Source organism: Salarias fasciatus, chromosome 15, assembly GCF_902148845.1.
Source record: "Salarias fasciatus chromosome 15, fSalaFa1.1, whole genome shotgun sequence".
Lineage (NCBI taxonomy): Eukaryota > Metazoa > Chordata > Actinopteri > Blenniiformes > Blenniidae > Salarias > Salarias fasciatus.
Genome location: NC_043759.1, coordinates 25,244,021 through 25,271,708, shown reverse-complemented (window position 1 = coordinate 25,271,708; position 27,688 = coordinate 25,244,021). Strand labels below are relative to the sequence as shown.

Here is a 27,688-nt window from a genome sequence, read left to right as displayed (position 1 = left end):
ACTTAAGCAGAAGGTCAGCAGTGAGAAGGAAAATGCTAAAATAATGTAAAGTTAAATCTTTGTCGTGTTGCAGAGTCATGCTTTCTTTGGGCTGGATCGGAGCCTGTTGTGTTCAGGTTGTGAGTTGCGTTTTTTTTCACCTCTGGTCCAGTTCAGCAATGAGTTTTTAATGAAACTGTCAGACTTGATTGACTTTACATCTAACACGCTTTTTTTAAAAAATGCCTTCTTTACTGCTGTGTGCATCTTGCGCTGTTATTTGTATTTTTGTTGCACTTCTTTGTACCTTAACGACCAGATGAGAGCTTTAGCAGGGATGTCAGACTCATTCCCTTAAGGGCCGGCATCCTGCATGCTTCAGATGTTTCCCTGCTTCAGCACAAGCTGATCCTCCTCATTGCAATCAGCTGTGTTCCTGCTGGGAGAGACCTAAAGGAAGATCGCTTGGCACCGTTGTGTCGTATCACACGAAGACATCTTTAGAAAATGAAAATATCAGGAGTTGACCCTGTTGAATGTCACATTCATCCAGTCATGTAAACACACTCATGGCTGCTGAGGTCAACGTCAGGTCAACATAGGGTGACCACCCGTGCTGCGCAGCGCGTGCAGCGTTTCAAGCCCATTTCCACGCGTCCCGCAAATTGAGGCCGTGTCCCGCATAATCAATGGCTGCTCTAAAAAAAGCTTGCTCACCGCACTCGCCACACACACACACCCGTCAGTGAACAACTGCGGTCAAGCCAGCCGGCGCTCTGACAAACACAGCAAAGTGAGCCGACGTTGTTTAGCGGTGCGCATATGTCCTACGCATTACGGTAAAAGCGAAACAAGAGGATTGCAAAACAAATGTTAAGTGCCACAGATCACACTTATTCATAATTAATAGAATAATAGAATACACATGAATACTGTTGATAAAAACCAAAACTGAACAACAAAGTAAATGAAGAAAAGCTTGTGGTAATGCTGTTTTTCAGTCAATAGGTCAAATGAACAGGGAGATATTGAGCTACAATACTTATTGCTCTTACAAATATTAATATAAAATATTTGCAATATTTAAAGCTAAAACAAAGAGCTGTGTTGAAAGAGACACTACAGTAATTGGATTCACAGGTGAATTTGGAGTAAATAGGTAAAATAACCTGCAAGCTACTGAGAAAAAAAACTCTTTTTCATAAAATATTAATAAAAATCATTCGGAACATTGCCAGAGAAAACAAAGAGGTGTGTCTGAACCAGACTGTGCAGTAATGTGATTCACAAGTGATTTGGATTCAGTAGATCAAATAACCTGGGAGTTATGAGCTAAAATACTGTATTTTTCATAAAAATATTAAAACAAATGATTGAAAATATCAATAGCTAAAACAAAATGACGTGTCTGAATCAGACACTGTAGTGATGTGATTCACAAGTGATTTGGAGTCAATAGGTCGAATAAGCTGGGAAAACAAAAACACACTGAAAGCTGAGGGCTCATTAACAAGGATGGATTATTATGAGCATACAGCAGCAATAGATCTGTTAGGGGAGCAGGGCAACAAGAATTAACATTAATATGCCATGTAAAGTGGTATCTGCTGGAACTTGGTATAACCGGTATCAGTGAGTGACTCTGCCCGCCGGTGTGGGGGGCCGCCACGCTGGGCGGTGTCCCCATTGTCCCTCAGAATCATACCCCTTGACCCTCATTGGGTCATTAGCAGGTCGTCAACACTGTTACATATTTTTTAATGGTGATTTTCCCACTCCTGTATAATATCATTTTTTTTTTGGAAGGAAATAAATGTATAAGTAGAGAATAAAACAATCATATATCCGATAGAAGTGTTGCATTTCATATTTCTTCAATGTTGCACATTTCAGACTAATATAAACTTATAAAATAAGCTTTTGTGTAAATATACAAAGTCCCACGTCGTCACGGCAGAAGGACTCAAATGCAGGCGTCACAGGTACGAGGAGGAACTAGTTTGTTGTAGGAAGACAGAAACAGGGAAACAGCGCAAACACAAAATGAACCAACAACACGTGAGCGAAACAGGGCATCAGGAAGGGGCGGTGCGAGAGAGACGACTGGACAGTGGGACGACTGAATGACTGAAGGAATGATGTGAGCGTGGAACAGGCAGAGACGAGGACACAGCGGAGAGGAGGACAGGGACTGAAACAGGGACTCAGACGAGAACGCAGGGAGGACAGGCTGGGACAGGAGACAGAGAGAGACAGAGGGTCCTGAGGACACCAGGAGGGCAGATTAAGCTTCATTCACACACAGAGTGAATATTTAACTCCGACTTGTCTGCGAAACCCCAAACTGCATGAGTCTGCTGCTTCCAGAACATGAGTGTTTATCAAGTTATTAACCAATAATATAGCCAGGTGTTTTATGATTGGAGTTTTTGTATTTTCTAATTTGAACTTGGGAGAATCGTCATGTCCACAAACCTCTCAGTTAACTGTCTTACCCAAACACAAATCCGGGTGGCCTCCTGTACCACGGCTGTAAACCCTGGAAAAGCTACTGAGTGCAAAAAAAATTATTAAGTAAGGGAGATTAGACATGCATTTTTAAGTGATGTTGTTAAAAAAATGTTTTGGGGATATTTTTAACCAATGCAAACTTAAAAGTTTTAACGCTGAATGATATCTGGGTCTGAGGCACAAAATAATATTTTATCTCCTCGTGGTTATCAAGACCTGTTCACACAGTGTCAGGACAGCATCCAAACAACACCATGAGCACCAGTCCCTCCTGAAAAAACGTTATTATGCAGTCGCATTGTTCCACACATAATCAGCCAAACCCTGCATATTCACGCTTCGAGACCGCCAGTTTTTTCAAAAAGAGGCACTTTTTTCCCGCAAAAACATTGATTTCCAGACAAAAACTTGCAAAATATTCAGGGCTGGTTTGATTTCATAATCCCCTCATTTGCATTACAAAACTTCATGTATCTCCGCAGAAAGTTGTAAATGTTGCGTTTTCTCTTTAAAACTTTTCTTGAAAGATTTGAATCAGATGTAGTATGCAGTTTTTGTGAATATTCTCCAGAAACATGGCTCGTTCGTTTCATTCGAAGGTGTTTTGGCAAAAATTTCATTTTATCTGCTGTAAATTATAAATTAGTTTGAATTTCTATTATAAATTGATTTTGTTTGGCTTTCATCAGTGTAAAACAAAAATTCAGTTTAATTCTAAATGAACTTGCTGCTCTTTTGCTAAATTTTTATAAAAGCAAAATTTTAAGAACAAAAGCCCCATCCTCAACTTTTCTGATGGAGATCTTATCGGATTCTATGAGATTGATTCTCTTTTGCCTAAAAATTAGAAGGCCTTGAAATCTTTACCCTGACAGAAACATTTCCTGATATTCATCTCCCTATTGTCCTTGTTTTTGTACATGATGAAGTCCACAAATCAGTCTCGTTTGCCAACCAAAACAATCCAATTTTGTGCATTGGAAGCACTTATTTATTCATTTTACAGAAGTGATGGTGTATTGTAAAATCTCTGGTCTGGAACAAAACATGATGAAACACTTAGAGCCCTTTTTGTCATGGAGCCTGCTTGATTATCGCCGGAAGCCATTATAAATGATTCTTTACACTGAAGCAGCTGGCCAGTGAGAACAGCGTGTTCGGGGATCTTTTTTTTTTCTGATTCATCAAACTGCAGTTGCAAGTTGCACTGCAAATTTCCACTATTTCATTGTATAAAATTGCAAAAATGTCCCACATTTTTCATTGCAATTTCTAAGAAAATGTGCATGATAATCAGGGATTTTTGCAGCAATCATAAAAATGTCAGCATTTCAAAAGCAATGTAATCCGTGTGCTCGGTCTATAGTGCCACTGTGCATGATCAGCTGCACAAGGTGTAGTAAATAGTTCTTCTGTGCATATATGAGTTTGATAGACAATAACAAACATGGCGGCTTCCAGAGTATCATGATCCAGATTCTCCTGGACAAGAGAGATCGATAAGTACACAAAACTATATGTTTTTTGATCACATAAATAAGATCCTGCAAGATCTGAGAACATTCACTCCCTCATTAAAAAGGTCAACAAAAAGTGTATGAACTGTAAGTTTACGTAAGGGGATGGATCTCAATTTGAAGGCCTTTGTGCTCAACCATCTGGATGATGCGCACAGATTCAGACTAACTGGAGATAAAATGTGGCCTGGAAATGGAATGGCTGCTTGAGGGTTGTACCATTAATCCCATCATGAACCTCAATGTATTCTCATTCCTGGCAGCTCAGCATCACACTCACTCTAGACTCAAATCCTCAACCCTAATCTGAGCTGGTCTCCATTGTCAGGAATATCAGAAGCTGTGATCTCTGGACATGGAAAGAAAACCTTACTTTACCAAGGAGTCCAGTCGCTGGTTCGTCTGCCTGACATGGATGTATCTGATTGGACGCTCACAGATCTGGAACAGCCTCTCGTGAGATTAAAAACAGCTCAGTCATGACCGCCTCTGTGTGGATGAGGAGTTATGTAACCGGGTCTGTAAAAGGAATGACTTGAACTGAGAGCCACGCTCCTGATCGTCAGGTATCCAGGACGATGGCAGCGGGAGACCCAGTGAACCGCACTCACATGGACGACGCTCATCCTGTTATCAGGTCCCGATACTGTCTCCTCGTCTTTGAAAAGCTCCCTTCCACACTGTGTGTTTACTCTACATTCTGTTCAGCTCTGTGTCTGCTGTAACTTGTGTGCGGAAACCTGCTGGTAATAATCTCCATTATTTACTTCAAACAGCTGCACACTCCCACTAACTCTTTAATCCTGTCTCTGGCTGTGGCCGACCTGCTCGTCGGCTTTGTGGTGTTCCTCTCAATATGGAATTCTCCACTACGTGTGTTTTTACTATCCTGACTTGCTTTGGCAAAGTGCGACGAGAGCTTTGATGTAACGCTGAGCACGGCGTCTATCCTGAACGTGTGCTGTATTTCCATTGACAGGTACTACGCAGTGTGCCAGCTCTGACATACAGAACTAAGATCAATGTTCACGTTGTTGTGATCATGATTGCAATACCTGGTGCGTCTCAGTTCTGGTCGCGGTTGGTTTTCCTTGTGCAGGGTTGAACTTTGACAGTGTCAAGAAAACTGTTTCTTTGGGATCTTACTTGCGAATATTTGGGACCGATGTTTTCATTTTAACCTCCCGGTGATCGTCATGGTGGGCATCTACCTGAAGATTTTCCTGGTGGCTCAGAAACAGGCACGCAGCATCCAGAACAGTCAGAATGTAAACTCACGAGCAACTTCCAGAAAAGCAGAAGGAAAGGCCACCAGAACTCTGGCCATCGTTATGGGAGTGTTTCTCTTGTGCTGGCTGCCTTTCTTCCTGTGTTTTTCCTCTCAGTTACTGGATACAGTCACCGTTCCACATCCAGTGTATGAAACCCTCAACTGGCTCGCACTGTTCAACTCCATGCTCAATCCGTTCATCTATGCTTTCTTTTACAGCTGGTTCAGATCAGCTTTCAGACTCATCCTGACTGGGAAAATAGTCAGAAGTGATTTTTCTAACTCAAAGCTGTTTTGAGGTCATTGACGTCACGAAGAACTCTGTATGGCAAACTACACACAGTTGTCATGAGAAGGTTGTGTTACTGTGGGATAAGAATAAAACCTCACCTGTCGCCTCTGTCTCATTGCTATCATTGCCTTATGAAACCATAAATCAATGGAACCATTTAAATCTATAAACCTATATTTGATTGTATTTTGCTTCCCCCTGTGAGTTCAGTTGCACACTTTAAAAGGTCAGTGGGAGTAGTACTGGATGGTACTACAGCGATCTATAGCATAACCCATGATCAGTCAGTCATTTAAAGAAATATTGTGAAATTGTTCTTTATTTACTGTTTTTAATCCTACATTGTCCAAATGAAACAAAGTGTCACTTTTATGGATTAAAGAAGACGATGAATTAAAGAGACACATTGCAGATGACAGCCATATTTAGCTGGTAGCCAAAGTTATCCTTTTTGTGCAAAGTGCCCATAAATAAGAGTAATGAGCAGGTTGGAATTGGGATGAATGCTTCTACTAAATATTTTAGACTGGTCTACAAACTGGACAAAACACACCAAATAAATATAGAATGGAAGTAAAGATTTCACTGCACTGCTAACTTACTGAGAGTGACTCTAATGTGATTAACTCTGAAATCACACTCATGCTGTCCAAACCATGTAATCAACTTCTGTCTTTGTGTTCACCTTGACCATGTATTGCACCTTCCAGCAACCTGTGACCCTAAATTAAGAAAAAGGCAGCATATATAATGGATGAATTGCTATATGCAGTAGACTCTCTTCTATTCTACTAAAAAATATCTATAAAGCTTACATCAAACAACCAAAGTCAGTTCACATAACGCTTTTAAAACAAAATGCTAAACTTCTCATGGTGTTTCAGGTGTCTCTTCATACAACAACGGGAAATGGAGTCACTACAAATGTAACTTTTGAAAATGGCTCACGAGGTTGAACTGTTTGAAGATGCTCCGACTCCCCAACAGAGAAAAATGCAACTTCTGGAAAACGCTGGGATTGTCTCCCAAGTAGACAGCGGAAACACTACTGAACACACACAGCGTAGAAAATTGATCTTTGGCACATTTGCAAGTTTGTCTCCCAGTTCGTATTATGCTGGGACTTGGTGGTTTTATAGCTGAAAATCACTCGTTAAAGCAACTCAACTTCATTGTCTGGCCATACAAATGTCCCTGTCCTCACATTAATACATTTTTACTGCTGATATAGTTCTCTGTGCGTGTGTGTGTGTGGTTTCATTACAGAATCAACCATCATTTGATCTGGCACGTGAACTGTTTTCAGCTTTTTCAAACACCGGAGGATGGGCCCGAACGCAGACACGAGAGTGGAGTTGAGATGGGTTTATTGTAAAAGAGTCCAAGTCCCGGGGTGTGGAAACCCAAAAACAGACTTAGCATGAATGAGCGGGAGTCCAGGACAGAGTGACCATTGACTGAAGAGGTCTGAATGGTTGTGTCGGGTGTAATGAAGGAACAAACTGAAGTCTTCCAATTGAACACTCTGAACTGCTGAGAACTTGTACAAACATGTCAAGATTCTTGCATATCAAGCTACTTTTAACATTTTTACTGTTAGATTGACATATTTATACCATTAATTATGTTTTTTAATCGCAGGATTTGCATGTTGTGAGCTGATCTCCACACTGAGCGTACCTCAACAATTCCAGATTCTGGAGGGGAAAGTTTTCCTTTAATGTTTGAAAAGACTGTTGTTCACCGATCTCCATTACCACCCGTTATGTTTCACTGCCCACTGTTTGAACATGCCGTCACTGTGTCACAGCTTAAACTGAGTATCAAAGGTTATCCATATATAGAGATGGGAATTGTTAAGAATTCATCGATTCCAATTCCATTATCGATACTTGCTTATTGATACGATTCCTTATCAATTCTCATTGAGTGAGAAATGAAATAATACAAATGAGTGTTTGTATTAAATCTTTAATATCTTCATACTGAAAAAAAAATCCATGCAACTTGTTGTGCAGTGTCATCAGAAAAAGAAATTAGATGAATTACTTCTCAAGTATCAGAGGCCCAAAGGCTCAATGCAGAGTTTGTGTATCTTACAAGATACAAAGCTGCTCAGGAAAATCACTAAAGAAGCATGAAATTTTAATACAACATCTGGATCTATATACAGCGCTTTGCATTCAACTTGAATGCAAAAATGCTTATGCAAAAATGATCATATATAACAAATATACACCTGCGTTGAACACTTGCAGATTAGTCATTTTTCTGCAGAAACAACTCTGGAGTGCTTTTTCCTCGACGCCATGTTGGAAAGCTCAAACCGCTGGGCTCTGGGTGCAGTGAGTGGTCTGGTCCGGCTCCAGTCTGGTAATACGGCAGCACTGTCACTCACACTGCCTCTAGTGCATCTACTGTCCGCTGGAGGAGGTTGCCAGATCTGGTCAGTCTTTCAGCCCAAGCATAATGTTAAACCCGTCCAACAATAGAAGGCAGCCCAAATGTCCACCTCTGTTGAAAATGCACATTAAAACCTTAAAAACCGGATTTGCATAATAAAAAACACGTCACAAGCACATAACCAGGGTGCGAACTACGGGGGGCCATGGGGGGTCTCAGCCCCCCTTCATGAGACATGAGCCCCCCTGAAAACATGATTTGTGAACTTTTGGGAGGGCCCTAATATTGGCAAATGCTGTTTCCCCCCGTGTATTTCCTTTATTTTATTATTGTAGCAGCCGTGGGGGCTGCTAGGGGCCACTGCCCTTGTTGGACTGTGCCTGCCGCCGCTAGGCATTATGGGTAGTGGGACTGTGTTGGGGCCGTTCCGGGCCATTTTGTGTGTGTTTTGGGTTTTTTTTTGCATTTCTTTTCATTGTGGGTGTGTTTTGTTTGCTGTTTGTGTGCTGTTTGCCACCGTTTGTGTTCTTTTATGTTCATTTCCTGTTGGCACCGTGTGTTAAAAGGATTATTTTGGGGGTGACGAGGCCTGCTCATGGTTGAGGGGGGCACTAGTGTGAGTGATTAGTCTGCGGGATTGGCCAGGTTGATGGCGAGCCGCTAGTGTGCACGGTGGGCTTAGTTGTTGTCACAATAAAGCTCCTGTGTTTGTGAAACTAAAGAGCAGACAGTCCTTCCTCGCTGTCTCCGCCGCTCGTCGTACGCCACATTATTTTTATTTTTTGCATGATCATAATATGGATCATATGCAAAATTAGGCCATTTTTAATGTATGATTTGCGAGTCACTATTTCAGTTTAATAAAGATGGCGGCCCACATGCAGTACTTGCCCTCACCATTGAAGCATGGGGGCACTATGCCTTAAGCGTCACTTGAAGCAGAACGCACTCCCCCCCCCCCCATAAGTGAGCCCCCCGACAGCCACGGTATAGTCACATAACCATTTCATCAACCCACCTGACGTGTTCAATAAAACCCTGATTGGCAGAAATCCACTCAGTCTGGCAATGCAGAGCCGCTCCGGTGTCCTTTGACTGTCCTACAATAACTAAGTACAAAATCGAACCCATAAGCAGACTCGTCAAGGAGAAAGACAAAACAATTCCTTGGAATGGAGTCACTGGAGCCGGTTCTATAAAAGAATCGGTTTTCGATTCTCATCCCTATCCATGTAGGTAGGTACTCTCTGGTCACTCCTAGATTTAAACTGCAGAACAAAATGAAGCCACAGCTCTGATGTACCAGGAGTTATCAAATAAACATGGAGTTCCACAGGGTTCTGTCTTAAAACCGACAGTTTTCACATTAGAGGATCTGTCTGGACTTGCCATTCCCATCGTTTGATGTTTTTATTCACTCACTCATACTGTCTCCACCTGCTTAACAGGAAGTGACAGCTAATTCACTGATACCAGTTTCATGAAATACGTTTACTATTAATTTGAGTTTTCGACACAGACGACATCAACAATAAAACAACAGGTGTGATTCCAACAAATTGTGCTAAATATTGTGTTGGGATATTCAGTTCAGTCCATGTCGATGTCTGGGTGTGAAGTTTCATCACACAGCAAGAAATTACACTAGAGAACCACTGAAGATGGTTCTCGAAGATGCCATATTTAATTATTTAATGTGAGAAAAAAAACTGTTTAACTTTAAATTAAACTACGAAAGAGTGACTGACAGAAACGCTTGAGTTTGTTGTTAATAACGTTGATCAGGCACAAATTCAGCACGATGAGTTCACGTTCACCCAACATATGAACGAATTCAATGAACTCATACAAGAACAACACTGGACATGACTGTATCTGTATGAACCTGCAAATAAAATCAAACATTACTAATTTTGTTCATAAACGGACTTGAAGAGAAAGTCAGCGACTTTTCTGGGTCAGTTAGCTTCTGTGATGTCTGATGTAACCTCCCAGCATTTGATTGGACGGCTTCAGGATGTTTCTGTATGACAATAAGTTTTGTTGTGATAAAAGTTAACTCATGCGCAGCAGCACAACGTGGACATCTGCTGAAATGGATGACTTTCTACGATTAAAGCTTCTAAAGGTATAATAATAACTAAATAAATTCTTTTAATTTATATTCTTTAACATTGAACCTGCAAATGTGTGCCTAACAAAAACACGATTTTCAGGTATCCAGGAAGATGGCAGGAGGAGACCCAGTCACCGCACTTATATTGACGTCACACATCCCTGTTATCAGAATAATATAATATATTCCACATTTAAAACCTCTCCTTCCACAATATGTGTTTTATCATATATTCTCTTGGCTCTGTATCTGCTGTAAGCTGTGTGTGGAACCTTCTGGTAATAATCTCCATCATGTATTTTGAGCAGCTGCACACTCCCACTAACTTCCTCATCCTTTCTCTGGCTGTGGCCGACCTGCTTGTTGGCTTTGTGGTGTTTCCTCTCAATATGGAATCTCTGCAAGTTTCATGTTTTGTACAGTCCCTAATGTGTTTTGCAAAGTACGAGAAAGCCTTGATCTACCACTGAGCACAGCGTCTATCCTCCACTTGTGCTGTATTTCCATTGACAGGTACTATGCAGTGTGCCAGCCTCTGACATACAGAACTAAAATTAATGTTCATGTTGTTGTGATCATGATTGTAACAAGTTGGTGCGCCCCACTTTTGATTGCAGTTGGTTATCTAGTTGCAGGAATGAATTTTGAAAGGTGCCAAGAAAACTGTTTATTTGGTATTCTGCTTGCATCTGGTTAGGACTTTTGCTTTATTTTTGTCCCAATGATAATAATGTTGTGTATCTACCTGAAGATTTTCCTGGTGGCTCAGAAACAGGCACGCAGGCATCCAGAACACCAACTGTCACAGCAAAAAAGAAGGACTGACAGTCAGAAAGGTGGAAGGAAAGGCCACAAGAACTTTGGCAATGTAATGGGAGTCTTTCTGATGTGTTGGACTCCTTTTTTCCTTTGTTTGCTGTTAAGATATTGGGAAAGACCTTGGTGCCCATTGAAGTGTTTAACGCTGTGATCTGGCTTGCATTGTTTAACTCCATGCTCAATCCGTTCATCTATGCTTTCTTTTACAGCTGGTTCAGATCAGCTTTCAGACTCATCCTATCGGGAAAAATATTTCAAGGGAATTTTTCAAACTCAAACTTGGTTTGAAGTTTTCCAGTGTGAAACCCTTCATGCTTCATTACAGAATGTTCGGTATCAAGATACGTAGACACAATTTTTCCTTGTCAATTCAGGAATGAGTGAGCTTGTGATGTAAATAAAACTGATATGAACAAATTGCCTGTGCTTGAGTGTCACTGAAATTGTGGTGATAAATGACAGTTGATGGGACATCCATCACACAGGAACTATGATACAGAGATCACCATGAAGATGAACATTTACAAATCAGTTCACCTGGAACCCAGATCAAGACCAAATAAACCTTTCTACTATGACTTTAGTCAGACGGCCAAGTTTGAAAACACATTGATATGGATGATAAAGGAACCAAAAGAAAGGGAAAAAGAAAGGATCAATATTTGATCACATTCTTTAAAATTCAATGTACAAAATAAAAAAAAAAAATGATGACATGCCTGTGTCTGATGAGATGTCCAATGAGATATGCTCAAGTACTCAAGTGAAGCTGAATGATATTAATTCATCATTAAAGACCAAAAAGGAAAGTTAACGTAAGTCACAGCTGTAGAAACAGGCCATGTTGGCCCCTTGAGTGATGTAAGGAAATTAAATGGACTCAATTAAAATCAAACCACAATTACAAATTTGTTTGGCATGTATGACTTTGAACTTGGTGATAATTACACAAACTCCTAGTCAGATGAATGACAGAACTTTTTTTATTTTACAATCTTCTTCGTGAATACTCCATATGGTAAAATCACTCATGACCCTCATGAAACAAAAATACAAAATAATATCAGATTTTTTTAAAAAAGATGAATTCCTCTAAATGTAGGTGTTCAGAGGACAGATGACATCTGAACAACAAAAACAAATAAAACCCTGCAAATTAGAAATAAACAAATCAATAAATGGAAATTTGAAGCCCATAATACAATGAAAAATAGAAAAACTGCATGAAGCTTTCCAGCATATGTCAGATGATAATAAGCTTCATCGAAGAGGCTCTTATGCCACAGCTTTATGCAATAAAAAGCTGTATGCTTCATTCATGTTCACAATCAGAGCAATAGCAGATCCACTTTTTATACAATGGAGGATTGTACATCCATGATCAATTTATTTTCTAAACTGAACTATCGATCCGAGCAGGAGGCAGCAATACAAGAACTGTTTTCCAGAAGGATGTTTATTAGACTTCATTTATATAATAGCCTGGATGTTGTTGGAAGGACTGGAAAGAATGAGGTGCCAGTTCTGCGTTTCCAAATATTTTTTTATTTGTAAGGTCGCAATTTCACAAAATAGTACAATAAATTCACAATCTCATAGTTGATCTCCTTCCCACAGAACGAGGGCCTCCTGACCTTTAATAAGCCTCGCCCTCGCCAGGCTGAAGCATACCCCAGGGAGGGCTTGCAATAAACCAAGTGAACATTCACCAAACATTAAATTAATAAAGACAAACAATTGAAAAGAAAATTAAGACCAAATTTCAAGATAGCGTATATAGACCTACATCATTATCACCCTACAATACCAATTCCATCCATCTATCCATCCATTGATTCACGTTCCATCTTCTGTCCTTATCTCGGTTCAGGTCATGGAGGCAGTAGTCTATGCAGGGATACCCATACTCCCTGTCAACCAGACACTTCCTTCAGCTCCTCTGTGAAGATTCCGAGATGTTACCAGACCAACTGGAGACATAGTCTCTTCCAGTGAGTTATAGTTCGTTCCCAGGGCCTCTCGCAGGCGGGATGTACCCGGAAACTACCCAAGGGAGGCATCCAGGAGGTGTCTGAAACTGATTCCTAAGCCACTTCACTCAGTTTCTCTTGATGTGGGAGGAGTAGCGGTTGCAAGCTGCTTGAGCTGCTTCCCTGGTGAATCGGGCTCTTCCTCCTATCGCTCAAGGAGCGCCCAGCCACCCTATGGAGGAAGCTCATTTTGGTTGCTTTGTATCGGGATCTTGTCCTTTCGGTCATTACTCAGATACTCATCACAATAGGTGAGAGTAGGAACACAGATTGACCAGTAAATTGAGAGCGTCGCCTTCTGCTCCACTCCCTCTTCACCACACCTGTTACAACCACTTCGGGCAGGAACTCTAAACTGACCTGGAGAGGGCAGACCGTCTTGTTTGAGGGACCATGGCCTCATTTAAAGGTGTTGATCTTCATCCATGTGCTTCACACTTGACTGCAAAGCACCTCAGTGCATGCTGTAGGTCCAAGCTCGATGAAGCCAGCAGGACTCTGTCTATGTAAAAAGTAGAATCCTGAGAATGCAAATCTTTGGTGTCCCAAAACTGGACCCAGTCCAGGCCCTCAACTACATCTAGAATTTCTGTCCACAATAATGTGAACAGAACCAATGATAAATTGCGCTACTTAAAGAGTCCCACATGCGGTAAGGGAGTAGTTGGGGCGGAGGGTTTTGAGGAATTGGTTATACCCTGGATCACGGGTAATGCGGTTGGAAAACTGGGGGGGGGGGGGGGGGGGGGGCACTGGCCTGGGTGGGTAGCTACCCATGTGGGGCCAGTTCTCCTGGTATGGTCATGGCACGGAGTGGTGTGGGGTCGGCCCTTGGGCTCTTGGCCTGGCCCTCTACTGTGCTTGCACTGGTGTCTCATTGCCCAGTGGGGTGGCGCCTGTGGCTCTTGGTCCCCTGGGGGATGGGCCCCGTGGCTGCCGGGGTCCCGGTTGTTGCCTTCCTCTGCTCCCTTCTGGACCGGGGCATGGGCTTCTGCATGGGAGGGTGACGGGATCTGGGCTCTGGGATGCCGCCGGTTGTCTCGGCCCTGAGGCCTCCTTCTGGTTTTCTCAGAGGTCAGAGGTCATATTTCCATGATCACTATCACATTTTCATGATCATGCTGATCTTTAATCACTCTTCACATTCCCCATGTGGACTTGGCCACCTTGTTGTTGTGTTGTGGGTCAGACTAATGGCCATCTGTATCAGTCTCGTCCTGATGCTTTTCTGTAATTTGATACCTGGATCCTTCACTCCTGACAATGTAGCTTGTTGGGCCAATCTGGTGCACCCCGAGTGGTCTTGCCATTGAGGATCTTACCAACCACCTTGGTGACTTCAGCCATTGATGGCTCCAGCTCTAAGGACCTCAGTAGGCTTCTGAGACGTCAGCCTCTGGTTCCTCATGAAGGACATGGGGACGGGACTGAGGAGATCTTCTACGTATACATTTGTACATCCTGATGACAACTCTGGTAGAGGTCAAGAGCTCCTTCCTCCATTGTAAAGAGTGTTGGTCGAGACCCTCCTTTCCCCCTCAAGGTGCTGGATGGTTTTTCAGATTTCTTTCGAGCCTGAAGATGTTATTACATCACAACCATCATTCTTCTCCTGAAGTAGATTTATTTTTCTTAATGGAATTAAAATGTTTAGGTAGATGAAGAAAGTTTTAACAGAACTTAAAGCTGAACATTTTGCTGAAAGTGGACAATTATTTATTTAGGCATTTGATTCTATTCCCTCCTTTGTGAAGTTCAGCAATCTGATAAACGCAATTTACAAATATATCCTGTTCTGTTTATGTTGTAATTGTCAGAAATACGTGCTATGAATTTGTTCAAGTTTATTTCAGTCATTTGTTGCCATCTACTGGCCAAGGTTGGCATAACACCCTTTTTGTGTATCGTCTCCTGTTGATGACATCATCACTGGGCGATTTGGGTTGGCGGTGAGCCAGGAGCATGAGGCTCAGCTTTTGATAAGTCTTTCCAGTAAATATAAAAATGTCAAATACCTTCCAATGTTTCAAGGTAGCTTTGAAGGGCATCGTCGGTGAGTTTTAAGTACAGATATGGACTTTGGAACTCATAATACTACTGCATTTGTAACATGAAGATAAGTCATATTGTATTTATTTGAGCTAAGCTTGTAGCTTTCTTTTGCATACCTTTTATGTCACATTCTGAATGTGCTGGATTTTATGTTGCAGTTCTATTTGGAATAACTACATGGACACACTCCGATGAATAAATCCTATTGTGGCAGAAACTGTTATTTTACCTGCAAGAAAAGTGGCTCACTCAAGGTTTCAACTACAAGCTACAACACGAGGCTTCCTATCCCCCATTCAGCTTCTCAATCAATCAATCAATCAATTTATTTTTGTATAGCCCAGTATCACAACAACAGTTGCCATCAGAGGGCTTCAAGATGTTACATTTGTCGGTAAAAAGTAAAAACAGTGAATAAGCATAATGGTAATATGTCAATATTTACAGTAACGAGACAGAACGAAGCAACCACCCCGCCTTCGACCCTCACATCCAGCAAGAAAAACTCCAAAAACCCCAGTGGGAAAAAGAAGAAATCTTGGGGAGAACCACAGTATGGAGGGATCCCTCTCCCAGGGACGGACAGCTTTGGCAACAGCTAGCATGAGACAATAAGAAGTAAAGCCTAGGACTATGTTGAGGACAGTCCGTTGGACGGTCCAGCACAAGAACCACGGATCCCCAGCAGTAGAACCGAAAGCCAGTCCACGGGCAGGACCGACAGGGGTGTCCCTCCCGGTCCGGAACGGAGCTTGTTCATAGGCCTTCGTAATAGTGGAGTCAGCAACTGAAACTGGAGAAGACTCCCCCTCGAAGGGGGGGACAACAGGTGAAAGCAATGAACGGACTAAGGGAATAACATTCAGACATTAGAGGAGGACAGGGCTCAGTGCAACCGTACTTCCCACAGCATTCTAGCTCCTGGGGCAGCTTTGTGGATACTTAACTGTTTAAGCTAGTATTTAGTTAGTATAGTTTAGTTTAGTTTAATTTAGTTTGGTTTAGTTAATTTTGTTTATTGTAATTTGGTTTGGTTTGGTTTAGTTTAAATTTAATTTAATTTAGTTTAGTTTAGTTAGTTTAGTTTAGTTAGTTTAGTTTAGTTTAGTTTAGTTTTGTTTAGTTTAGTTTGGTTTACTGTAGTTTGGTTTGGTTTACTTTAGTTGGTTTGGTTTGTTTTAGTTTAGTTTAGTTAGTTTAGTTAGTTTAGTTTAGTTAGTTTAGTTTAGTTTGGTTTACTGTAGTTTGGTTGGTTTGTTTTAGTTTAGTTTAGTTTAGTTGGTTTACTTTAGTTGGTTTGGTTTGTTTTAGTTTAGTTTAGTTTAGTTTAGTTTAGTTTAGTTTAGTTTAGAATCCCTAGCTGACCTGATCATAGGCTGCATCGAAGAGAACGTCTTGAGCCTAACCGTAAATGTGGAGACTGTGTCTGCCTCTTTGCACACCACTTGGAAGCTGGTTCCATAAAAATGGTGCCTGATAGCTAAAGGCTCTTCCACCTAGTGTCCATTTAGAGACTCTAGGAGTCACCAGTAACCTGCATTTTGAGAGGCGAAGTGCTCTGATTGGTTGATAAGGCGTTAAGCATCTTGGAGATAGGGTGGAGCCATCCCATTTAGGATTTGTAAGTGAGGAGAAGGATTTTAAATCTAACTCTAAACTCGACTGAAGCCAGTGAAGAGATTTTAGAACGGGAGTAATGTGTTCACGTCTTCTAGTTCCAGTTAATAATCTGGCGGCTGCATTTTGAAACCAACTGAAAGTTTTTTAATACACTTTTTGGGCAGGGCTGCGAGAAGGGAGGTTGCAGTAGTCCAATCTCGCAGAAACAAATGCATGGATGAGTTTTTCTGCATCGCTTCTAGGTAAAAGTGTTTCTTATTTTAGCTATGTTGCGCAAAGTGGGAAATATGCTGTTTTACAAGCCAGGTTGATGTGTGCTTTAAATGAGATATCCTGATCAAATAAGACCCCGAGGTTCCTCACAGTAGAGGAGGAGGATACACTGACGTTATCTAAGGTAATCTGTTTGGATAGACACTCTCTCAGTTTATGGGGGCCTAGTATAATGACCTCTGTTTTGCCAGGATTCAGACGGAGAGAGTTCGTAGTCATCCAGGTTTTAATTTCTCTGATACAGGCACTGAGTCTGTCTATTTGATTAGTTTGATCAGGTTTCATAGATAAATACAGTTGTGTGTCATCTGCATAGCAATGAAAATTGATATCGTGACTTCTAATTATGTTCCCTAACGGAAGCATATATAACAGAAATAAAATTGGCCCGAGCACGGACCCTTGAGGAACCCCATAACTGACCTGGGAGCACGGTGAGGATTGTTGGTAACGTGAACAAATTGGTACCTATTAGATAAATAGGATTTGAACCAGCAGAGGGCTTTTCCTCTGATGCCAACCTCAACATTCTACCTCTGCAGGAGAATATTGTGGTCGATTGTATCAAAAGTTGGACCTTGTGGACTTTGTATGTCAGCAGGCAGAATGCGTATGATCCGGGATTCTCAACTGGCATCTCCCAACAATGAACCGCTTTGGTCCACACAAGCCGATATTCAAGTCTGAAGGCCAGAGGGCAGGTAGCTGTTCTCAAGACTGGAGTGTCTTTTCATACATTTCCTATGCTTTCCGATCTCCATCTGCTGTCAAACAGGACCCGTCAAACACTGTCTGCTACATTACAAACCCCACCCCTCTACAAGTGCCGTGGATTTAGAGACAAGCCAATAGAGGAAAGAAAGTCCGCTCCTAAAGAAACACGGAGTGTGCTACAAGTGTTGCAAAGCTTTACATTTGCAAAGAACCTGCACTGAGAGGATAAACATTGCGCTGAGTGTGGAAGCAACACGCACTTAGCATCGCTGCACGCTGGTTCCAGCAGTGAAACCCCGCAGCTCCGTGGACCCTGCGCCAGAGGATGGCGGGGAGATCGCTGTCTCAGCCCTCCTGCACTGAGGTATGTGGGAAAGACGTCCCAGGGTCGGTTCTGTTCAAAGATTTGCCTCGTGAAAGTATATCCAAGCCACTAACCCTGAGGCAGCAGTCCGTATGTAAGCCATATTGGACGACCAAAGTAAACCGATCTCTCGTGTGGTCTGAGTTCTTCAGCGTTTTCAACGTCTCAGGTTGTCCCTTGCCCTACTATCTGAAACATGTGCAGTTACAAATAGAGACAGAAGGCAGGCAAGCTCGTGACTTTGTGGTGGAGGCCATCGGTGGTACTATTGCACTCACTCTGCCACCATTGGTTGAATGCAACGAAATTCCAAACAATCGTTCAGAAATCCCACACCTGAGGTTGCCTCCAGCCACGCCCATTTGAAACATCTGTCGAGCACATTCCCGACCTTGATCCACAGGCTCCCATCCTACTCTTGCTAGGTCGGGACATCATCAGAGTCCACAAAGTACGGAAAACAGGTTAACGCCCCACACAACGCCCCTTACGCTTAGAAGCTAGACCTGGGCTGGGTAATCGTGGACGAGGTTTGCCTTGGGAGGGCACATAAGCCTCCTGTTGTTCACGCCTACTACACCAACGTACTCAAGAATGGACACCCAACCCTTTTCCAGCCATGCTCGAACGGCTACATGGTGAAGGAGAATACTGTGAAACTGATTCAAAACTTCCCTCTCACACAGACACGGTCACACTAATACTTCGGAGAATGACGTGTTCCAAACAACCAAGAATGATGATGCAGAAGCCCTGTCTATAGAGGATCTGCAGTTCCTGAGCATTATGGACCACGGGGTCCACAAGGACAAGGAAAACAGCTGGGTCGCACCTCTGCCCTTCCGAGTCCACCGTCCCCAGCTGCCAGACAATTGAGCTCAAGCCCAAGAACGTCTCATTCACTTCAGCGCTCTTTCAAAAGAAAGCCAGAAATGAAAAATCAGTTCGTCACATTCATGGAGGAAGATATTCCTCAATGGACATGCAGAATTAGCTCCAGCACTCAGACCCGAGGAGGAACACTGGTACCTGCTGTGTTTTGGAGTTTATCATCCAAAAGAAACCCTCTCAGATCAGGTAGTTTTTGACTTCCAGTGGCACAACACAAAGGACTGTCGCTCAATCAAGTGCTATTAAGGGACCGGACCTCACCAACAGCTTATTGGTGTTCTCCTACGTTTCCGGAAAGACCAAATAGTCTTCTCTGTGGACATACAGCAGATGTTTCCACTGCTTCAAAGTCAAGCCTGAAGGCCGCAACTTTCTCCGATTCCTTTGGTTCCGAGGACAATGACCCAGACAAGAGGTTGTGGAATAGCATGAATGTCCATGTGTTAGTCGGAAATAGCCCGTCTCCTGCCGTGGCTACTAACTGTCTCAGGCGTGCGGCTCAAGAAGGTCAAGCGAGTTTGGAGAAGATGCAGAACGGTTCGTGAGTAGAGATTTTTACCGTAGACGATAGGACTGAAATCTCTCCCTTCAGCAAGAACGAGCCATCAGCCTTCTGAAAAGATTCAAAAAATGCTCGCTCGCATCAATCTATGACTGCACAAGCTGGTCTCGAACAACAAAGAAGTTATGGCAGGCCTTCCCCTGCGAGGATCGTGCCACAGAAACTAAAGACCTTGATCTGGCATTCTGATGATTACCAGTCCAACGAAGTCTCGGCTTACACTGGGATTTGGGAGTCAGATAGTTTTCACTTACCGTGTGGAGGATGAGAAAAAAGCCATACACTCGACGAGGAGTCTCTTTACAGTGAACAGCTTGTACGATCCCCTCGATTCGTCTCTCCAGTGACATTGAAGGAAAGGCACTCCTTCGCGAACTCACCACTGTCTCTCCTGATTGGGATGCTCTACTGCCCGCGGAGAAATCGTGGGAAAGATGGAGAGATTCTCTTCAAGAACTCGAACAATTTGACAATTCCCAGAGCCTACACTCCCGTGTCCTTGTCTACAGCCAAGCGAGGTGGAGCTATGTGTCTTTTCAGATGCATCAGAAAAAGCAGTTGCAGCAGTTGCCTATTTAAGAACTGCAGGACCAGATGGACAATACCACAAAGGACTGGTTTCAAGTAAACCAGACTCACACCTCGCCCAGAGCACAGCATCCCTCGTTGGAGATATGTGGTGCAGTCATGGCAGTGATCTGGCAGAAACTATCATCTCGGAAAGGGACACCAAGTTTGATGCAGTTGCATTCTACACTGACAGCAGGATTGTACTTGGGTACATCTTTAACGAGGGAAACGAAGATCCACGTCTACGTAAGCAATCGTGTTCTACGCATCAGACGAAGTACAACACCGCAACAGTGGAGGTATGTGCACACACAGCACAATCCGGCAGACATCGCCACCAGATCAGTTCCAGCAGGTCACCTGAAAGACACTATGTGGGTTTACTGGGCCAGATTTCTTGTGTCAATCTGACAACATGCTGCCTGCTGAGCACACGTTTCGAACTCCTACATCCAGAGCAGGATCCTGAATCCAGCCACAAGTCACCACTTTGTGTGTGTGTCACAACGGTGCACACCATCTCAGCTCCACAACGTTTTCAGCCGCTTCTCACGTTGAAGCTCACCCATAAGGGCTATCAGTACACTCATCCACATCATCCAGTGTTTTAAAAGTGAGCAATGAATAGCAATAAAAGAGGCAATGGACAGTGTCAGAAATGGCATGTTTGCCACTCCGTAACAGTGATGTTCTAAATCAAAGCACAATGGTCATCATAAAGCAGTCCAGTACGAAGCCTTTGGAAACGACTTCAATGTCTCTCACGCAACGCTGAGATTCCTAAGAGCAGTCTACTCTGGTCCTTTGGATCCGTTTCTGGACTCGACAAGCCTCCTGAGAGGTCGGGGGACGTCTTCAGCTGCTGACTTAGGACCTGATGAAGAGACCACTGATCTTACCTGGACGTCACGACGTAACTACCCTGATTGTGCGTCACTTCCATGAACAGACACGACACCAAGGGCGCCACTTCACCGAGGGTGCTGTCAGATCTGCTGGATACTGGATATTGGGCGGCAAGAGATGTATCAACAAAGTGATCTTTGAATGCATTGTCTGCCGTAACAGAGGGGAAAATGTGAAGTTCAGAAAATGGTTGACCTGCCGCCAGATAGACTCAGCACGGAACCCCCCTTCACTAATGTTGGCATGGATGTGTTCGGGCCTTGGTCTGTGGCTGCACGCCGTACAAGAGGAGGGCACGCTGAAAGCAAGAGATGGGCAGTTCTTTTCACCTGCTTATCTGTCAGAGCTATCCACATCGAAGTAATTGAGTCCATGGATTCTTCAAGCCTGATCAACGTGCTCCGGAGATTCCAAGCACTCCAAGGACCTGTGGAACACCTGCGCTCTGACAGAGGGACAAATGTCATTGAAGCCTCATAAAGAGCTGGGAATTCCCTCCATGCTGATGAAAGAGCAGTAGGAAGATTTCTCTTGGACCAAGGGCACCACCTGGACCTTTAATCCCCGCATTCCTCGCACATGGATGTGCCTTGGAGAGGATGATTGGTGTCACACGCCGTATCCTGGATTCGATGTTCAATGCAGATGGGCTCTTCCAAACTTACACATGAAGTGCTCATTACCTTATTAGCAGAGGTCAACTGCTATCGTGAACAACCGCCCTCCTCGTGCCTGTGTCCACGGACCCATCCGACCCTTTCATCCTCACACCTGCATCACTGCTGACTCAGAAGGTAGGCTCTTGTCCTCCCTCCGCTGGGGGATTTGACAACAAGCAACAAAGGCGAAGAGTTCAAAGCCTGTCTAACAAATTCTGGGACAGGTGGCGGAAGCAGTACCTGGCTACACTTTAGCCGCGCAGGAAACGGTTGTTCCGACCAACCAAATCTCACAGGAGGCAGTTTGGTACTTCTCAAAGACAGTCAAGCAAAAGACATGACTGGCCTATTGGCATCATCACTGAAGGTGTTCCCCAGCCAAGATGGAAGAGTACGCAAGGTCCAGCTGAGAGTCGGGCTGGAAGGAGGGAACCAGAGTACTTCTCAGACCTGTGAATGAACTGATCTTACTCATACTCCTTGATAATAGTGTTAGCATCAGTGATGTACATGTATGTTGAAATGTTAACAATTGCTGAGGCTCAGTTACATTGAAGTTTTCTGGTTGATTGCAATTTATTGGGAAGCAAACAATAGTGATACCCCTGGTATCAGACAGGCAGTGTTCTGTTATGTTGTAATTGTCAGAAATATCTGCTGTGATTGTTCAAGTTTATCAGTCATTTGTTGTCACTACTGGCCAGGTTGACATAACACCCTTTTGTGTATCGTCTCTTGTTGATGACATCATCACTGGGCGATTTGGGTTTGCGGTGAGCCAAAAGCTGAGGCTCAGCTTTTGATAAGTCTTTCCAGTAACTATAAAAAGTCACATACCTTCCAGTGTTTCAAGGTAGACTCTGAAGGCATTGTCGGGAGTTTTAAGTTACAGATATGGACTTTGGAACTCATAAATACTGCATTTGTAACATGAAGATAAGTCATATTTGTATTTTATTTGAGCTAAGCTTGTAGCTTTCTTTTGCATACCTTTTATGTCACATTCCTGAATGTGCTGTATTTTATGTTGCAGTTTTATCCTACTTCATTAGAAAATAAAGATTTGAACCAAATCAAGCGTCGGCGTGGTTTATTGAAGAGGAGTTATCTTGCTGTTTACCTTGGCAAGGCGTTGAGGGAGAAAAGTACATATCCAAAAAGTAGAAAATTCCAGGATGCCAATAAAATATATTTTATATTTATGCCTTTCTTTACAAATTGTCTTGAAGAGAACACCAATAAAGTTTCTGGGTCACTTCGCTGCTCTCTTGTCTGATGTAATCTCCAAGCATTTGATTGGACGGCTTCAGGATGCGTCTGATATGATAATGAGTTGAGTTGTGATAAAAGTCAAACTCATGCACAGCAGCTCACCGTGGGACATCTGCTGAAATGGATGACATTCTGCATTGAAGCTTTAAAAGGTATAACATAACTGAAATATGTTCTTGTGATTGGATTTTTTAACACTGAACTGCAAATGTGTGTCTAACAATCATGTAATTTTCAGGTATCCAGAAAGATGTCAGGAGGAGAACCACTGAACCGCACTTTTATTGATGACACACATCCCTGTTATCAGATAAATATCATCTCTTCGACAGTTAAAAGAAACCCTTCCACATTATGTGGTTTATTTACATTTTCATCAGTTCTCTATCTGCTGTAACTGTGTTGGGAAACCTTCTGGTAATCATCTCTATTATTTATTTCCAACAGCTGCACACTCCCACTAACTTTCTCATCCTTTCTCTTGCTGTGACCGACCTGCTTGTTGGCTTTGTGGTGTTTCCTCTCAATGTGGAATTCTCTGCAACTTCATGTTTGTACAATCCTAATGTGCTTTGCAATGTACGAAACAGCTTTGACATAACACTGAGCACAGCATCTGTCTTCCACTTGTGTTTGTATTTCCCATTGACAGGTACTATGCAGTGTGCCAGCCTCTGACATACAGCACTAAAATTAATGTTCATGTTGGTTGTAATCATGATTTTTTTGGCCTGGTGCATTTCAGTTCTGCTTGCTGGTACTTTAATTGTTATGGGGTTGAACGTTGAAAAAGGGTCTAGAAACTGTTTCTTTTTTGCAAATATTTTGGGACCAATGTTTCCATTTTACCTTCCTGGTAATATAATGGTGTGTATCTACATGAAGAGTTTCCTGGTGGCTCAGAACACAGGCACACAGCATCCAGAACACACCAACTGTAACAGCAAAAGAAAGACTGCCAGCCAGAAGGTGTGAAGGAAAGGCCACAGAACTTTAGCAATTGTAATGGGAGTCTTTCTGATGTGTTGTCTCCTTTTTTTCTTGCTTAGCTGCTGAGTTCTTGGGAGTTCCCCAGTGCCTGCTGAAGTGTTTGAAACTGTAGCCTTTCTTGCATTGTTTAACTCCATGCTCAATCCGTTCATCTATGCTTTCTTTTACAGCTGGTTCAGATCAGCTTTCAGACTCATCCTGTCTGGAAAAATATTTCAAGGGAATTTTTCTCATACAAAATTGGTTTTAAGTTTTGCGGTGTTGAAACATCCATGCTTTATTACAGGATGTACTGTGTCGCCATAGATGCAATTTTTCCTTGTCAAATCAAGTATTCTTGTGATGTAAATAAAAACTGATATGAACAACTTGCCTGTGTTTGAGTGTCACTGAAATTGTGGCGATAATGACAGGACATGATGGGACATCTGTCACTTATGAAATTATGACACAAAGTTCACCATGAAGATGAACATTTTAAATCAGTGAAGCTGGAACTCAGACCAAGGCCATTTTATCAATCAATCAATCAAACTTTATTGTAGAGCACTTTTCATATTTAAAAAAAAAATAACACTAAAAACATTCAAAAAAACAAAACAGAATAAAAACTGCACCATCAATCAGTATGCACCACACACACACACACACACACACACACACACACACGCTCAGTCTTGTATTTCTATCCTTGTGGGGACCGTCCATTGACTCCCATTCATGTCTATAGCCCCTAACCCTGACCCTTACCCTAACCCTAACCCACACCACCAACAAAGCCTAACCCTAAAGAAATGTTTTGCACTTTACTTTTTTCAGTAACAACAACATGGTCAAGAAAACACTGTTTCTCCTACTTAGGACCGGGAAAAAGGTCCCCACAAGGCACGTCGTTCCACGTTTTGCTATCCTTGTGGGGACATTTGGCCCCAACAAGGTAAGAAATACAAGAACACACACACACACACACACACACACACACACACACCACACACACACACACACACACACACCACCCACCCATTATGTTGCAGAGAGGAGACATGGCATGGCACTGAGCATCAGGGGAAAAACACCACAAGTGGGGCCGCCCACACAGGAGAAGTTGAGGGTCATTAATACTGGGCTCCAGCGCTCGACCTCCAACCCCGTCAGACCAAGGGAACCCGCACACACAAAGTGTGGAGACCCCAGGTCAGCCGGGACCAGAGGACCCGAGCACAGGTAACCCCAGCAGAGGACTGGATCCAGCTCCCTGTGTGAAGGACCCCCATCAGGAAACACTGGATTAAACAGCTAAAAACATGAGAAAATAATGATATGAAATTTATATAGAATAATAAAATAAGATTGCAAATTAAAAAGTAAAACAAGTTAAAAGTACACAATAAAATAGAATAAAATTACATAAATTGTCACGGCCAGCACCTCTGCTTCCTCGTAGGGAGGCTGTTGGTTTGATTTTCAGGTGGGCGGTGCTGGAGCGGGGTTTTCGGAAGCGTGGTTCCAGCTCATCAGTGGGATGAAGTTCAGCTGCTGTCTCCGTCCCTATTTAGGAGGTGTCCTTGGCAGGAATCTGCGCTGGATCTTAACATCAACTACAGTGTGTCAAGACGTGCTCTCCTTCGTCCTGCTCCGGTGAAACTCGAACTTACTCTGTTCTCCTCTCACTCACAGTTTGGGATCCCACTCTGCCTGTCACACGCCTCGCAGCCTCCTGTCGCTCCTGCCGCCCGCCTGCTCCGAACTACCTTCTGATTCAGATCCTCATCTTCTTTGGAATTTCGCCCCAGAGCCGCCTCGGATCCCGCTTGGTCCACGATTCACCTCCTGGACTCGTCCTCAGTTTTTTGGAATAAATCAGTTTTATCTCTCGCCATCTGATCTCCTGTGTCGTCTGCTCCTGAGCCTCCGAGCCGAGCTGTAACATAAATAATGATGGAAATAAGAGGACTATAAAAGGTCAGCTAAAACCCTGATTAAAAAGGTGTGTTTTCAAGCTCCCTTTAAAAGTATCAATGGTCTCTGCGGTCCTAAGGTTCTCCTGCAGGCTGTTCCACAGGCGGGGGCCGTAGTGGCTGAAAGCCGCCTCACCGGGGGTCTTGGTTCTTGCTTTTGGAACGCACAATAAGCCGCTGCCAGAGGACCTTAGGGCCCGCGAGGGTCGATACGGTAAAAACAGATTCATTTATTAAATTAATCAAACTTACAATTTTTTGGCATGTATATCTTTGAACTTGATGACAATTATCACAAAGTCCCAATCAAGTAAAATCATTTCATCCCCCTAAATGATTTAGCTTGTCTTTTTTAAATTTTTTTTTTTTACAAACTTCATAAATCAAAGTCACTCATGGTCCCCATGAAATGAACATTCATTTTCTACTGCTTCTCCCTTTGGGGGTTGCGGGTGGCTGGAGCCAATCCCAGCTGCTGTGGGCGAAGGGGGGTCACCCTGGACAGGTCGCCAGTCTGTCGCAGGGCTGACATATAGAGGGTTTTCACCGACGTCACGACTTGGGCGGTACCCTCGCTGCGCCACCATATTTAATATACTCAGTGTAAACAATCATACTGACAGTATTCACGATTGTGTGTTATGGAACAATTTGAGTGCGCTCAGCCATGTCGAAAACTCATCAAAACGGACTGCAGAAGCAAAGGAATATCGGGAAGGCCTTGGGTTAAAAGAGAAAGCCCGATATTTCGAGAACCGACGGTTTATTGGTGGTAAAGATCCGTACGAGTTGGCTCCCACCTCCTGGACCCTCACTGGGGACCAGCACTTTCGTTGGGGTTGGGGTTCTAAATAATTGATTAAAACAAAAATATTACCAAGCTGATGGCTACAAATAGTGTGATAGCTGAAATATGTTTTTTTTTTTTTTTTTTTACATAAAATACTTTAAAAATCTAGCACAAACTGTTTTCTTGAGAAGTAATACATCTCTTAAGGCTTGGCACTGAAAAATTCAAGTTTCTGTAGAAGTTAAACGTGTATGAATGATCAAAGTAACATATGAAGTCATTAATGAGCTTAAACTGTTGCGCTCTGTTTCACTTACCTGACAAGAAATGTGCCGAACAAATTCGGATGTTGTCCAGATTTTTCCCTCGTAGATCTTGGTTAAGCTTTGCTAACCACAAGCGCCTCCATTCCTCTGATAGTTTTTGGCATTCCTCACCCTGGTTTTTATAAATTTTGGAAGTCTATTCATTCAGTCATTAATTTTCTACCGCTTATCCCTTTCAGGGTCGCGGGTGGCTGGAGCCGATCCCAGCTGCTGTGGGCGAAGGCAGGGTATGCCCTGGACAGGTCGCCAGTCTGTCGTAGGGCGACGTCTATATAATTCCAAATGTTTTTCTCGGTCTGACCTATTGGCACAACCAATGACACAGCAATAATTACCATTTTCTTGATAATGCTCTGGATCTTCCTTAGGACTCGTGCTTTGTTGTGATACGGAGTACCTCCAAGATGGCGAATTCCGGGTCGATGATGCGCCTGATGACGCGTTGGGAAAACCCTCTATATACAGACATACAACCATTCACGCATACATTCATACCTAGGGGCAATTTAGGGTGACCAATTAACCTGACATGCATGTTTTGGACCGTGGGAGGAAGGCAGAGAACCCGGGGGGAACCTGCAAACTTCACACAGAAAGGCCTGAGCCCCGGCTGGTATTTGAACCCAGGACCTTCTTGCTGTGAGGCACGAGCACTAACCACTGCAGCAATGTGTGGCCCATAAAATGAACATAACATTCAATACATTACAATTGTTTTTTTAAAAAAAACAAAAAAAAACAAAAAAAATTGAATGTATGAATTGAACAATAAATTCAATTTTCTTTGCTTTTAAATATAACTTA

The 27,688-nt window shown here is 42.9% G+C and overlaps 1 pseudogene; it reads right to left on the bottom strand.

Moving 5' to 3' along the window:
- Positions 1–16,389: 16,389 nt before the first annotated feature.
- Positions 16,390–17,248, bottom strand: LOC115401418 (uncharacterized; annotated as a pseudogene).
- Between the last annotated feature and the right edge of the window lie 10,440 nt (positions 17,249–27,688).